The 15127-nt window shown below is 35.4% G+C and overlaps 1 long non-coding RNA gene across 2 annotated transcripts in view; it reads right to left on the bottom strand.

The window, feature by feature from the left end:
• LOC141422480 (uncharacterized) overlaps window positions 1-2984 on the bottom strand; it is a 69198-nt gene extending 66214 nt beyond the window's left edge. For both annotated transcript variants that reach the window (XR_012447047.1, XR_012447048.1), the window contains exon 1: window positions 2684-2984. This is a non-coding gene — a long non-coding RNA (uncharacterized lncRNA). The remainder of the gene's footprint in view (window positions 1-2683) is intronic.
• Between the last annotated feature and the right edge of the window lie 12143 nt (window positions 2985-15127).

The following is a 15127-nucleotide window of genomic DNA, read 5'->3' as shown; positions in this document are numbered from 1 at the left end:
AAGTTCTTCTCCCATCGGTCATCCCTCTTCATGTTTTATAGAGCTCTGCTTCCAGTTATTGATCAGTGTATCCATTTGGAATATGTTGCCAGGCCACACCTGTGATTGAGACTGTTTACTATACTTACATTTGTTCACACTCCTAGTTCTTCTGTCTACTTAAACCTATTTCCAATGTATGCATCCAAACATCCCTTGGTTTTCCTTTTCATGTTGATTACCATTGGCCTATGTGTATTTAACAGCATGTCTCATTTTATCTCCCAAAGCCTACATTCCTTTACATTGGTCACCACTCAAAACCTTGTCAAAAGAATGCTGTTTTTATATCAACTAGTTGGGGATCATTTGTGATGTCATTAAAAGACTTTGCAAAGCACTCCTAATCTCTGACAAGAGTTGTCTTCCTGGGCTAAGTGGACACCATGGGTCCTCCCTCTGTTGGGACTCCTTATTTCTTTCCTCATAGTGACCTTTCCTTCTTCAAACAAACCCTTTCTCACTTTGTTTCCCAGAGGCTCCAGGACACTACCTATAAGCAGATCAACTCAGTTCTGTTCCTCTAACAGGCCCACTGTAGCTGTATTCACCTAAAGCAAGAAGACTCTGTTGATACCACTTCTCCTTAGGAGACTTCGTCATCCCCATTCAGCAGGAAGCAGATAGAGGAACATCAGTACCATATATATATCAAAAGGCAGGAATGTTCAGGTGGAAAAAAAAAGGAAGGAAGCCATGCTAGAACTGGACTACCTCTCCTTTGACTTATTGGAAACTCTCTACCCAGCCCTAAAGAAAAATAAACATCTACCTTTAGCCATTAACAAGAAACTCCCCACCTGGCCTAGAAGAAATGACCTGCCTTTAAGCCATTATTTTGGGAGGGTTAGAGAGTCATTGAGGATTTTCCCACCCAGCGACCTTCCTGGAACTTCTCCACTCATATCTACCCCCAGACTGTAAGTGGCTGTGGGCTCCAGCTCTGTTGCTGGAGTCCCTCTCCATGGAACTTCTTCCTGAATAACAAACCCTGTGTGACATTTAAGAAAGAAAGAAAAAAGAATATGTTGCATGTTGGTAGTACCAGTGGGATGGGAAAGAAGGTGAGAAAAAGGTGTAGAGGGTGAATATAGTGCAAATACTATGTACATATGTATGTAAAAGAAAAAATTATAACTGTTGAAACTATTCCAGAAATGGGAGAGAGGACATAAAGGAGAATAGTTGAGGGAGTGAATTCAAGTATGATATATTTGATACATTGTAAGAACTTTTGTAAATGCCACAATTTACCCCCACCCAGCATAACAATAAAAAAAGAAAAGAAAGAATATGGTGCATTCCTCCATTATAGTTCCATGGCTCAGCCCTCACTGCAGCTGAACTTTTGGGGTAAGGGTAATTTTGTGTCCTTCATCACTTGCTGATATCCTAAGTCCTCCTTTTTCCCTGTTTTTAGGACAAAGGGTGCAGAATTGACCTATTCTAATTAGTGGCCTATCTGTTCAGTGAGGTAATTTGAAACCAGGTATAAGTCCAACATCATAACACAGAAATACAAAACAATTTCTAATAATGAAGCTATTACAAAGTGATAGATTTTGTAAGTAAACTAGTATTCTTCTTTCATAGAATAATTCTTGTATTCTTTGTTTTCAACTTTTGACATGCATAAAAGGTCATGAGTTTCTTTCTTAGAGGCTGCTGGACAACCAGCCCTTTGGTTTCTGTTTGTTGAATGTGTCTGACTAGTTGATTATACGCAGATTTAGAAAGGAAAAATTTGTTGTGCTGATGAAGAGTTCTGTACAATACTCAAAACAGATGCAGCTTTCTGTTTGATTAGTTCCCTATTGTGTCTTTAGAAGCCTGAGTTGATATTAAAATAAGAGAAATATTTATTTACTAAAATTAGATTTTTTAAATTAAGGATATTTTTCATTCTGTAATATTACTTCTTTGAGTCATCAAGATAGTTACTATGTTCTTTGCAAGATTACAATATACAAATAAAGTACCTGATGAGCTTATTTCTTTTGTAGAGTAAAAATTGGAAATACCAAGGTCAGAATTTCCATTAGTTTTGAATAAATAGTAAAGGATGAAGACAATCTGATGATGATGATAATAATGGTGACAAAGATGAGGCTCACCATGGTGGGGAAGAAGATAACCTTGAGATGGGATGAAGATAGACTCCTTTGTGGTTTGCTGCTGTATACTTATGTTCTATATAAGTTGTAGCATACAGAATTATGCAATGCTCAATTAAAAATAAAATTAGAAAGTAATAAAAACTACTGTACTGACTATACTGAAAAAATAAAAATGCTATACTTTCTGCTCATTTTTATATAAATATACAATAGCTCAAAATTGCCTTTTTAATATTTTACTACTTTTTATTGTTGTGCTTGGAGGTACATTGTGGCATTTACAAAAATTCTTACAATATTTCAAACATATCATATTTGAATTCATGCCCTCTATCATTCTCCTTTATCCCCCCTCCATTCATGGAATTCTTTCAATAGGTATCATTTTTCCATTTACATACATGTATACACAGTATTTGCACCATACTCACCCTCCTACATCATTTTCCCACCACCAACACCCTCCCCTCATAGATAAGACCTGTTCTGCCCTCCTGTTCTCTGATTTTGTGAAAGAAAAAAATTACCACAGTCCAGCTGCAGCAGGCTCTCTGACTCTGGCCTTGGGTGCTCAAGCCGCGAATAACAACACAAACTCAGGATGGTGCTGGGCAGCAATGGCACAGTTTATTTTCTGAAGAGAGTATTTAAGCAATGCAGACAAGCAGGAAGGAGTACTTGGCAGTCCACAGGTTTCCCTTGACCTCTGCACTGGGATTGTCTGTCACGTTACTATGGCTACAAGCCCATGTGCAGAACATCATGTTCTTGGGACCAGGTTTTCCCAGTCTCACTCAGAGAGAGAACAGAGGAGTTCAGCAACTATCCTTTTCAACTGTTGCAATCTCTCTTAGGGATATTGCACAAAAGCTACAGTTACTTTGCTCCTTTCCAAGAGGCTTTAGGGATCCTGAGGGTCTCCCACAAAAAATGACATTTTTGTTCATTTACAATAGCTATTTAAGAAGTTTCCTTGTGACATTTCCATGTATATATGTATTCTAATCTGAATTAATTCATCTCCTCTATTTTTCTACTTTCTCAGTCCCCTTTTTATGGTGATTTCAACAGTTTTAAAAATTCTATGTCCATTCTTGTGTAGGGAATACATAAACCATATTCACATTCTGAACTTCTTTCTTTTACCCTCCTCATCTCATATATGACCTCCTATTAGTGTGACCTGTTTTTTTTTTTTCTTTAAATATTGCTGCATTTGTATTAGGTCTATAATTCATATATGAGAAAAAACATGTGGCTTTTGGCCTCTGAACCTGGATAACTTCACTTAAGATTATGTTCTCCAGTTCCATTCATTTACCTGTAAATGATAAAATTTCATCTTCTTTGTAACTGAGTAAAATTTCTTTGTATAAATATTACACATTCTTTTAATATATTCATTAGCAGTGGGACATCTTGGCTGTTTCCATGGCTTTACTGCTAGGAATAATGCTGCTTTTGTTGTAAACTGACTTACATTCCTTTGGGTATATCTCTAGAAGTGGAATTGCTGGATCATGTGACAGTTCTATTTTTTGTGTTTTGAGGAGCTCCCATTCTGTTTTCCATAGTGGTTGTACTAATTTACATACCTACCAGCAGTGTATGAGGGTTCCTTTTTCCCCACATCCTTGCCAACATTTGTTGTTGTTTGTGTTCTTTATGTTAGCCATTCTCACTCATTCTAACAGGAGTGAGGTGGAGCCTTATAACAGTTTTCCTTTATGACCAGGGATGCTGAGCACTTCTTCATGTGTTTTTTGGTCATTAGGCTTTCTTTCTTTGAAATAGCTCTGTTCAGTTCATTTGCTCATTTCCTCATTGTGTTATCAATTTTTTGGGAGGGGGTTTAGTTTTTTGAGCTCCCTGTATATTCTGGTTATCAGTTCCTTGTCTTATGTATAGCTGGCAAATATTTCTTTCCCATTCTGTGGGCAGTCTCTTCAATTTGGTGGCCATTTTTTTGTTGTGAAAAGGCTTTTCAATTTCATATAGTCCCATTTTTCATTTCTCTTAGTTGCTGAGCCATTTGAGTTCTATTTAGAAAGTCATTGCCTGTGCCTATTAATTATGGTGTATACCTGCTTTTTCCTGCACTAGCTTCAAAGTTGCAGTCCTTTGGTCCACTTTGAGTTGATATTTGTATGGGGTGGAAGACATGGATCTAGTTTCAGTTTGCTACATGCAGATATCGCATTTTCCCAGCAATGTTTGTTGAAGAGGCTATATTTTCTCTATCATATGTTTTTGAAGCCTTTGTAAAAAATCAGGTGGATATAGCTGGGTGGATTCATATCTGCATCTTCTATTCTATTTCACTGTTCTTCGTATCTGTTTTTGTGCCAGTACCATGTTGTTTTTATTGCTATGGCTCTGCAGTATACTTTGAAGTCAAGTATTGTGATACCTCCAGCATTGCTCTTTTTTTTTCTAAGTTTGCTTTGGCTATTTGTGGTCTTTTGTGCTTCCAAATAAATTTTAGGTTTGATTTTTAAGTCTCTGTGATGAATGCCTTTGGAATTTTCATGGGGATTGCGTTGAATATGTAGATTCTTTTGACAATATATCCATTTTCACAATATTGATTCTAGTAATCCATAAGCATGGGAAATCTTTGCATCTTCTGCAGTGTTCTTTGATTTCTTTCTTCAATGTTTTATAATTTTCCTTGTAAAGGTCTTTCACATCCCTTGTTAATTTTATTCCTAGATATTTTGTTATTTTGAGGCTATTGTAAATATAATTATTTTCTTATATTCCTTCTCAGTCTATTCGTTGTTGGTGTATATTTATTTTCTATCTTACTACTTTTGTGAAGCAGTTTATGATGTCTAGGAGTTTTTTTTGGGACTTTTAGGTATAAGATCATGTCATCTGCATTTAGGGATAGTTTGATTTCTTCCTTTCCTGCTTGTATTTCTTCTTCCTGTCTAATTGCTCTTGCTAGGAATTCCAAGACGATGTTGAATGATATTGGAGAGAGTGGACACCCTTGTCTCATTCCTGGCTTTAAGGAGAGTGGTTTCAGTTTTTCCCCATTTTGTTTGATGTTGGCAATAGTCTTGTCATATATAGGCTTTATTATATTGAGGTGCATTCCTTCTAATCCTTGCTTCATCAGAGCTTTTATTGCAAAGAGATGCTGAATTTTGTCAAAGGCTTTTTCTGCATCTGTTGAGATGATCATGTGGTTTTTGTTTTTGCTGTTACTGATGTGCTGTATTACATTTAATGATTTGCTGCATCCCTGGGATAAAACTGACTTGATTATGGTGTATGATCTTTTTGATATGCTGCTGAACTCAGTTTGCTAATATTTTATTGAGGATTTTTTCATCTAAACTCATTAAAGAGACTTGCCTTTAATTCTCTCTTTTTTTTTTGTTTTGTCCTTGTCTGTTTTGGGGATAAGTGTAATACTGACTTTATAGAATGAGTTTGGCAGTATCCCTTCCCTGTCTATTTCATGAAAAAGTTTGAGAAGTATTGGTATTAATTCTTCTTTAAAGGACTGGTAGAATTCAGCAGTAAATCCATCACATTCTGAACTTTTCTTTTTTGGAATACTCTTTATTGCTTCTTCAATTTCATTGCTTGTTATAGATCTGTTTAGGTGATTTGCATCCTCTTGGTTCAATTTTGGATTGTCATATATGTCTAGAAATTTGTTCATTTCTTTTAGATTTCTCCAATTCATTTGCATATAGGTTTTTAAAGTAGTCACTAATGATTCCCTTGATTTCAATTGGTGTTTGTTGTGATGTCCCCTTTGTCATTCCTAATTTTATTAATTTGGGTCTTTTCCCTCCTCATTTTAGTCAGATTTGGTAGGGGTTTGTTAGAAATATCTTTAAGATATTGGGGTGTCATGAGAGAGCTAACACTACTTAGAAGTCAATAGGCAAGTTAAAATTTATTTCTCCAGAAGGGTGCACACCAAGAAGTCTGAGATATATGCACCCTGAGTGGGAAGTCCTCAGGGGTTTTATCTGATCCCATGCTGTCCCTCTCCTGCTCCTGGATTGGGCAGATTTTGGGCTCACAGTTTACGAGGTTGGCTAACTAGAAAGGGGCCAGGTTAGGAGAGGGCTTTGACAACAAAGAAGTTTAAAAGTTCAGGGAAGCAATAACTGGTTTTGATTATCAGCTCTGGAACAGGGCATCAGTTGGAATTCTTGCCCAAGCTCAGCTGAGGATAACAACCCTTTGTTTTTAATAGAAACTTTTATCATATTCAGCTGAGTTTATGGAGTGAGCATACGGGAAACAAGTTAGTGAGACTAACGTTTATGACAGCAGTGGTTACTGATTAAATCTTTTGACAGAAAAGACTCAACCTGAGTTGCTTCTCACAGATTTGTCAATCTTGTTTATTTTTTCAAAGAACAAGCTTTTTGCTTCATTGATTAAAAATTTCCTTTGAGTTTAAAGAAATTCAGTGTTGGTAGACCAAATATTACTTCTTGTCACATAATGATTTAATGAATGAATAAATATTTGTCACTAATTTTAAATATACTAACCCAAAAGCCTTATTACTATTTGTAAATATATAAAAAGTACTCAAAATAAACAGCAGACTTACAGGGGGATCCAGAGAAAATATTCCTAATGTCAAATATAATCCAATTGATGTGTAGTTAGTGTACTTTAATAGGGGATATTAACAAATCAGTCTGTCAGACACTTAGTTGACATTAATGAAGCTTTATGTTTTTTAGTACATTTTAAACATAAGAACTGAATTTGCACAGAGTAACTCAAACAAGTCTTTTAGAAAATTTAAGTGATTTTTAATGTAGTAGGCACACAAGAATGTCCTATTGTAGATTTTGGAAATGGTCCTTTCTAAATTTTAACTTCTGCCTTATCAGTTTCTGCAAATGTTTTTGTGTGACTGATAAAATCCAGTTTACAAGACTCAGTGCTGGCTGAGAGGCAACAGAAAAAGCTTCCCATAAAAATAAATTCAATGTGTTCGTTATTAAAGTTGAGTCCTCTGTTGAAACACCCTTAAGCAGACATGCAGTGTGGTATAAATAGAGTGGATTGTTCAGTTTGGGTCAGAGTCCACTGCTAAGCACAGTCACATTTAGTTGTACTTGGCACTCTGGAAGAGATTTTTAGCAGAATTCTGTTTGTATCAGGATCTGAGGAACTTCCTAGGGAAAGAGGGAAAAGAATATTAAACTTGACTATAACAAAGTTTACTTTTCTGAAGGAAATTTTGTCCTTCTGCACACATCATAGGTCTGACCCTAGGAATATGTTATCAACCTAACCATTATGGTTTGTGAGGGAGAAAAGTCATAAAATCACAATTCATCCACTAAAGCTGAGATTCTTAAATTTTAATATGCATTGTGGATCACCTGAGGATGCAGAGTCTGATTCATTAGGTAGACTGGGCAGGATGAGGCCAAAGATCTATGCTTTAGAAAACACAAAGTCTCTGGTATTAGGATATATTAATCTAAAAGATTAACATCCAGGTGATAATATTATGGTGGTCTTTCACAGAGTGTGACAACACTCTTCACACACTGAATAGATTTGTAATTTCATGTGCTCCAGTCCCAACTGAGGCATCTGTGTAATGTATGAGTGGTATTAGATGCAGCAGATATGAAAGAAACTTCCAGGAGAAGCAGCAGGCCGCCCGGTTATGACAGTAGAATGATCTCAACATCTTAGCAAAAGCAAAGTGTTGCAGAACACAAAGTCATGGCACTTTTTTGCACAAACACCCTTTTTAATCTTAGAGAAACAAAGCCAAGAGGAGAGAAATGATAGAGGCACAGGCACAGTTGTTACTAGACTATATGAGGAATGCCTTTAAGAATCACTGTCTTGGATAGGCCCATAAATAAAATGGGTGATCAAGGTTGCACTTGAGAATGTAGGATTCTGCTACACTAGTTAGGGAAAGAGAGAAAATAAGCATTGGAAACTACAATGATTATAACATTTATATAATTCTAAAAGAGTTTTCTGAGATTTATAGATTCAAAGGTAATTCTATCTACAGTCTCATCATAAGAATTCACTTTGAAATTGAATGTTTGTTGATGCAGAGTAGACAGGAAGAAGTTACAACAGGCTTCTGAAGGTGGGAAGATATTTTTCTGTGGACAGACATTGAATAGGCATTTCTTACAAAATGAATTTGTCTAGGATAAGCCAAGGAAGCACTTTAGAAAACTATACAAAGTGAACCAAAATCTAGGAGGCACACCACAATGCTCTGGCAGAGAGTTTAAAAACACTTCTATGAAACTCACCTTAAACTTCTCTACACACTGAAGTATTATAACTTACATTGTAGGTGTGTTATATCTTAAAAGACTTGAAATTATGTAATTTACAGTATAGTTAATATTCAGATATTTTTTCTTCACATATAAAATACAGTAGCCCTTGGTGTCCAAGGAGGATTGTTTCACAGAACTTCCACAGACACCACAACCTGTGATGCTTAAACCCTTTGTATAAAATGAAGTAGTATTTGAATGTAACCTACAGGCATAATCCCATATACTTTAAGTTATATTTAGATTATTTAAAATACCTAATGCAATGTAAATGCCATGTACATGGTTGCATTATATATTTTAGGGATTAATGATAAGAAAAAATGTACATATTCAATATAAATATATTTTTCATAGATTTTATCTGTGGTTTATTGAATCTGTACATGTAATACTGTGGATATGGAGGAGCAACTGTAACTTGAAGTTCAATGTCTGATTAAATACAGGAATTCTCATGTTGTTGAAAAGAGGGGTCTCTATACTTGTCATAGGCTATTTTCTATTGTAATAACACAATACTTGAGACTGGGTAATTTATAAAGAACAAAAATTTATTTTCTCACAGTTCTGAATGCTGGAATATCTAAGATCAAGGCACTGATAATTTTGTTGTCTGCAGAGGCTCTGGTCTTTGCTTCCAAAGTGGTATCTCAAAAGCTGAATACTCAGAAAAGGAAGTACTGTGTCTTCACAGGGCAGAATGAGAAAATGCCAAGACAGATGAACTCTTTCTATCAAGTCCCTTCAACAAACATCTAATCCCATGTCTGAGGGAAGGGGCCTTTCTGCTTAATGACGTCTTAAAGGATTCACTTCCTAACAGCATCACATTGGCAATTTTGAAGGGCACATATTCAGCCCATAAAACTAGAATGAAAACTCATCGTAGTATTATTTTAATATTGTAATACTTTAATCTTTTATGTATAACACTAATATTAAATGCACATGGATTTTCTTTCCCATTGATTACACAACATATACATTCTTTTGCACAGATATTTTGACATGTAAATGGATAATTGGTGAAAAATCTGAACAGAGATTTTCAGAAATGAGCTGACATTGGAATAAGTTAACTCTCTGGTTTATGATCCTAAACTTTTATTAAGACAGCCTAGGGCACCTGCACATCCATGTTTATTGCGGCACTATTCACAATAGCCAAGTTATGGAAACAGCCAAGATGCCCCAGCACTGACAAATGGATTAAGAAAATGTGGTATCTATACTCAGTGGAATTTTATGCAGCCATGAAGAAGAACAAAATGTTATCATTCGCTGGTAAATGGATGGAATTGGAGAACATCATTCTGAGTGAGGTTAGCCTGGCCCAAAAGACCAAAAATCGTATGTTCTCCCTCATATGTGGACATTAGATCAAGGGCAAACACAACAATGGGAATGGACTTTGAGCACATGATAAAAGCGAGAGCACACAAGGGAGGGGTGAGGATACGTAAGACACCTAAAAAACTAGCTAGCATTTGTTGCCCTTAACGCAGAGAAACTAAAGCAGATACCTTAAAGCAACTGAGGCCAATAGGAAAAGGGGAACAGGTACTAGAGAAAAGGTTAGATCAAAAAGAATTAACCTAGAAGGTAACACACACACACACATGAAATTAATGTGAGTCAATGCCCTGTATAGCTATCCTTATCTCAACCAGCAAAAACCCTTGTCCCTTCCTATTATTGCTTATACTCTCTCTACAACAAAATTAGAAATAAGGGCAAAATAGTTTCTGCTGGGTATTGAGGGGGTTGGGGGGAGAGGGAGGGGGCGGAGTGCATGGTAAGGGAGGGGGTGGGGGCAGGGGGGAGAAATGAACCAATCCTTGTATGCACATATGAATAATAAAAGAAAAAAAAAAAGACAGCCTAGGGTATTCGAAAGAATACTGGCTGTAGCCAAGTGACGAAGCTTTTAATCTTCACTGTGCAATTTACAAGCATTGTGACCATGAGAGATTCACATAACCATTTTAAGACACAATTAAATTAACTATAACATGAGAATAATTAACTTATACACTGAGGAATGAGGAGCAAATAAGAAAATATGGAACATCCAGTACAGTGAACAACATCAATGTCAATCTCACTTTCTCTCTGTGTTCTTACTCCTTCATCTATAAGATGGAGACAATATTGTAATACTTCTCTAGTTCAAAAGATTATAGTGAGAATCAAGCTAACACATGGATACTGTATGTATATGTGTATTGTTTTTGGACACCAACCTAGCATTTTGATAACTTTCCACATATCCAAGGAAGAAGAAAGAAAATATCATTCACAGTCTCTGTAGTATCTCTATTTTTTCTACTTAAACTAACTGCACTCTTTCCTATTGTTTACAAATAAGAACTCTGACTAGTAAAGGCTATATCTTGTGGTTTTAAAGTTGCTTACATGTACATTCTGAACTATTTCCAGTTCACCATTTTTATATATTCAATAAAATAATTTGGTAGCATAGTGTTTTGGTAGGGTGAGGAGATCTGACATTCTCAAATACTGTTGGTGAGATTGGAAGTTGGTGCTACCTCTGTGAAAGAAAATTAACCACAGACATTAGAGTAATGAATGCGCTTGCATTTAAGATTCATGTTTTAGAAATTCATGCTCAAAATATATCAGTAAACCCTAAAATTAGACATAGAACAATTTACTGCAACACTGGTTGTTATGGAAAAAGATTAGAAATAACTTCAATGTCCATTAATAAAGCAATGATCAAATGAATTATGGTAACTCCATGCAGTGAAATTGGGTCACTGCAGGATTAGAGTTATGATTAATAGGAATGCTGAAAAAGAATCCCAAAGATGTTTTATGTAAAAAATCAAGACATGAGACAATGTTTAGTACACAATCTTCGCTATATATTTCAGTAGATGGTATTTAGTTTCACATATATGCTTTATGCATTCAAAATGTCTCTCCAGGAGCACATGAGAAACTCCTAATCTGAGTTGTCTCTGAAGAAGAGAAATAGCTTATCAAGATTGAAAGTAGGCTGAGTTTCCTTGTAAATGTCTTTGTCTCTTGATTTTACAATCTGTATGCATTATTCATTTAACAATTAATTAATAATAACTTAATTAAGAAAATGAAATAAGAGGCCCATAATATTGCAGTTGTGTGTGACGTCTCTAACTTAAAATGATACTAGTGGCAAAACTGGTGGAGGTAATGTGCTTCAAAACAGGATTTTCTGACCTCAAGATAAGAGAATTTATCATGAGGCTGCATTCACAATTTTAAAGAGATTACAGAAGTAACTTAAATAATGGAATTTTAAATAATGTTAATATTTTCACACCTTATATAGATGTAAAAATCAGTTTGCATCATGTTTTCCAGAAGATAAACAAGAGTCATAAAACCATGTATATCCAGAAGTTATGGATTTGTCCAATTGAAACCTAACATCATGCACATTGTACAATTGATTTTTTTTCAGAAGAATGTTTTGAAGCACATTTTCCTTGCTGAGTCTGAAAACTTCCTATTAAAACCAGCACATTGTTTTGAATAAAGCTCCACTGAGGGTCAATTAGATTTAAGTTTAGGTTAAAATTGAATGACCACGAATCCATATTACAAGATGTTAACAAGCATTAACTTGAAGTCATAAACTAGCATTTTACAAGCTGCATGAATAGGGTGATGAACCATAGCTTCAGTGATTTGCTATCTTTAATGTCCTGCAAGAAGTTTACATTCCTCTTGGCTAGAATAATATCAAGGATATCCTTTCAAATGGAGACAGTTAAAATAATGGGAAGGTCAATACAATGCCCGAGTTTGATATCTTCTATTTTCTACATATAAAGCAGCTTGCAACATTCAAAAGACTCGTAAGAAAGGCACCTTTCAATTTTAGAGCAGGAACAAATTAAAAACCATTAAGAAATTTTAGTTTTCTTATGATGCTTGAGATATGAATGTCCTCAAAGTATTTTTCTAGCAGTCTCTTCAAATGGCCATAGTAAATTAGCTTATTGCCTCTCTGATTGTCTAAATTAGATCCTACTAAAACAGTGATAATTTACAATGCATGGTATTATAAGTATAATGTAAATAATATTTTGGAACTATTAAAAGTGTTTTTGTCTTTCAAAATCCCAAGTTGGTAATTGTTCCAACTACTGCCCAGATGGGATGACATCTTTCTTTAATCAGAGTGTATGGTAAAAATAGGGAGGAGAGGGGGAGGAGAGTCTCATGAGGAAGGAAATAGCTGGACAGTTATTCAAAATTCATTTTAAATCTGAAGAGATCTTACATCCTGTCTGTACCACCAGAGGGACCAAAGATGTGTAATTATTATCAAGAACGTAATACCTTCTATTTCATACCTACAGTGTGCAAAGCTTATCTCTAGAGAATACGCATTTTTGTATGTTCACAATCTGCATGAGTTAAGATCAGTATTGTTTTGCAAGTGATGGAACTTCCATCTCCCCAAAATAACTTAAGTAGGCATAATAGAAATTAAACTCACAGGTAAATGAAATATTACAGAAGCAATCCAAGGACAGTTTGATACTACCGTGATAATTAGGGATCTAGATACCTTATATCGTTTTATTTGCCATTCATCATTTGTGGTTTCTATCCCATGACTTACTGCAGCAAATGAAAGAGAAGAAATTCATTCTCACTCCTTGAAACTTTTTCTTGAAGTTGCACAGAGCATCTCTATTTCTATCTATTTGGAAGGAACATGGCTTTTACATCTTGCTAAAGGGAAGCTGAAAAATGCATTTTTCATTCCATGAAGCCATGTGTCCAACTAATGACTGGGAATGGTTTCCTAACAAATGAATATAGGGCAAAATGTAGCAATTTCAAGGTTAAATTCCCAATTTAACAATGAAGAAATAACATCAAGAGTATTGAGTAGGCTTGCCTCTCACCCCTGCACTTCTAGCAGGAGGTGCTTTATCTTCTCTCTTTTTAAATTTCTCCCTGCTTTGATCCTTTAATAATAAAATCCTTCCTAAATCTTCAAATACAAAAAAGAATATTGGTGATTAAAAAAAGTCTTGGACATTTTCAGTCCCAATAATAGCTATTTCTTTCATGATTCTTGAATGTCCCCCACACTCTGTTGTTTCTGACTGAGGAAAAAAATTCATTTTAATGATGCATTAGTGTGAAAAACTATTTAAATAAAATTAGAAAGATAACCAAATAGATTGGCTATCTAGATGCAGAGCATGAAATTACACATCAATCAACTGAAATGGGTGACTAAATTTTAACCTTTATCACTAATTTGTCAACTCTATCACTATTGATGTAATGTGTTTATAACTGTTAAATTTCACACTAATTTCAAACACATAAACATATATACCTTACAAAATGTAGGAAATACATTATTTGTGTTGGCTATATAATTTCAAGTGAAAATCATATAGATATCTTTGTGATTAAAACTACAATGATATCATATTTTTTCTAAAATTAATTATGGGTAAAGTAGAGGGCAAGATTTGTCTGAGAGCACAATGAAACTGTACAGCATTAAATTAACTAGTGATACTACTGACTTTCATTTTAGTGGATTTCAAAGATTCCTTCATATTGACCTGATTCTTTTTCATTTGTTTGTTTGTTTTAGGTGATTCTGATGTTTGAACTCAAGAACTCATGCTTGGTAGGTAGACATTCTACCATTGGAGCCAAACCTTCTTCCATTTTTTCCTTTTCATGTTTTTCAGATACTGTCTGTGCTTTTTGCCTAATGCTAGGTTTGGATGTGGCCCTCATAGCTATGCCTCCCACACATCTGGGCATTACAGTTATACACCACCATGTCCAGTTTGTTTATCAAGATGTAGTCTCTAACTTTTTACCAGAGCTGGCCTCGAACCACAATCCTTCTAATCTCTGCTTCCCAATTACCTAGGATTACACAGCTCACCACCACATCAGGCCCATGATTTGCTTTTCATTTTTATGTATTTTGAGGCAGGATATCTCTATGTGCCCATGCTGGCCTCAAACTCATGCTCCTGCTGCCTCAGTCTCATGAGTCCTGGGAGAACAGGTGTGCACAACCAACTGTGGTTTATATTGATTCTTTGCTTTTAACATTTTTTTAAAATTTCTTTTATTCATATGTGCATACAATGTTTGGGTCATTTTTCCCCCCTTCCCCCCACCCCTCCCTTACCCCTCTACCCTCTCCCTCTCCCTCCCTACCCCCTCACTACCAGGCAGAAACTATTTTGCCTTTATCTCTAATTTTGTTGAAGAGAGAGTATAAGCAATAATAGGAAGGACCAAGGGTTTTTGCTAGTTGAGATAAGGATAGCAATACAGAGAGTTTACTCACATTGCTTTCTTGTACATATGTGTTACATTCTAAATTAATTCTTCTCCAACTAACTTTTTCTCTAGTCCTGGTCCCCTTCTCCTATTGGCCTCTGTTGCTTTTAAGTTTCTGCATTAGTTCCTTTGCATTGAGAACATCAAATGCTATCTTTTTTTGAGAAGGGGTTTTCTTGCCTATCCTCATACCTCCTTTGTGTGCTCTCATTTCATCATGTGATCAAAATCCATTCCCCTTGTTGTGTTTGCCCTTGATATAAAGTCCACATATGAGGGAGAACATATGATTTTTGGTCTTCTGGG

This window comes from Castor canadensis, chromosome 4 (genome assembly GCF_047511655.1).
Source record: "Castor canadensis chromosome 4, mCasCan1.hap1v2, whole genome shotgun sequence".
Taxonomy (NCBI): Eukaryota; Metazoa; Chordata; class Mammalia; order Rodentia; family Castoridae; genus Castor; species Castor canadensis.
Note: the sequence above shows the minus strand (reverse complement) of the source record. Positions and strands in the feature narration are given on the sequence as shown.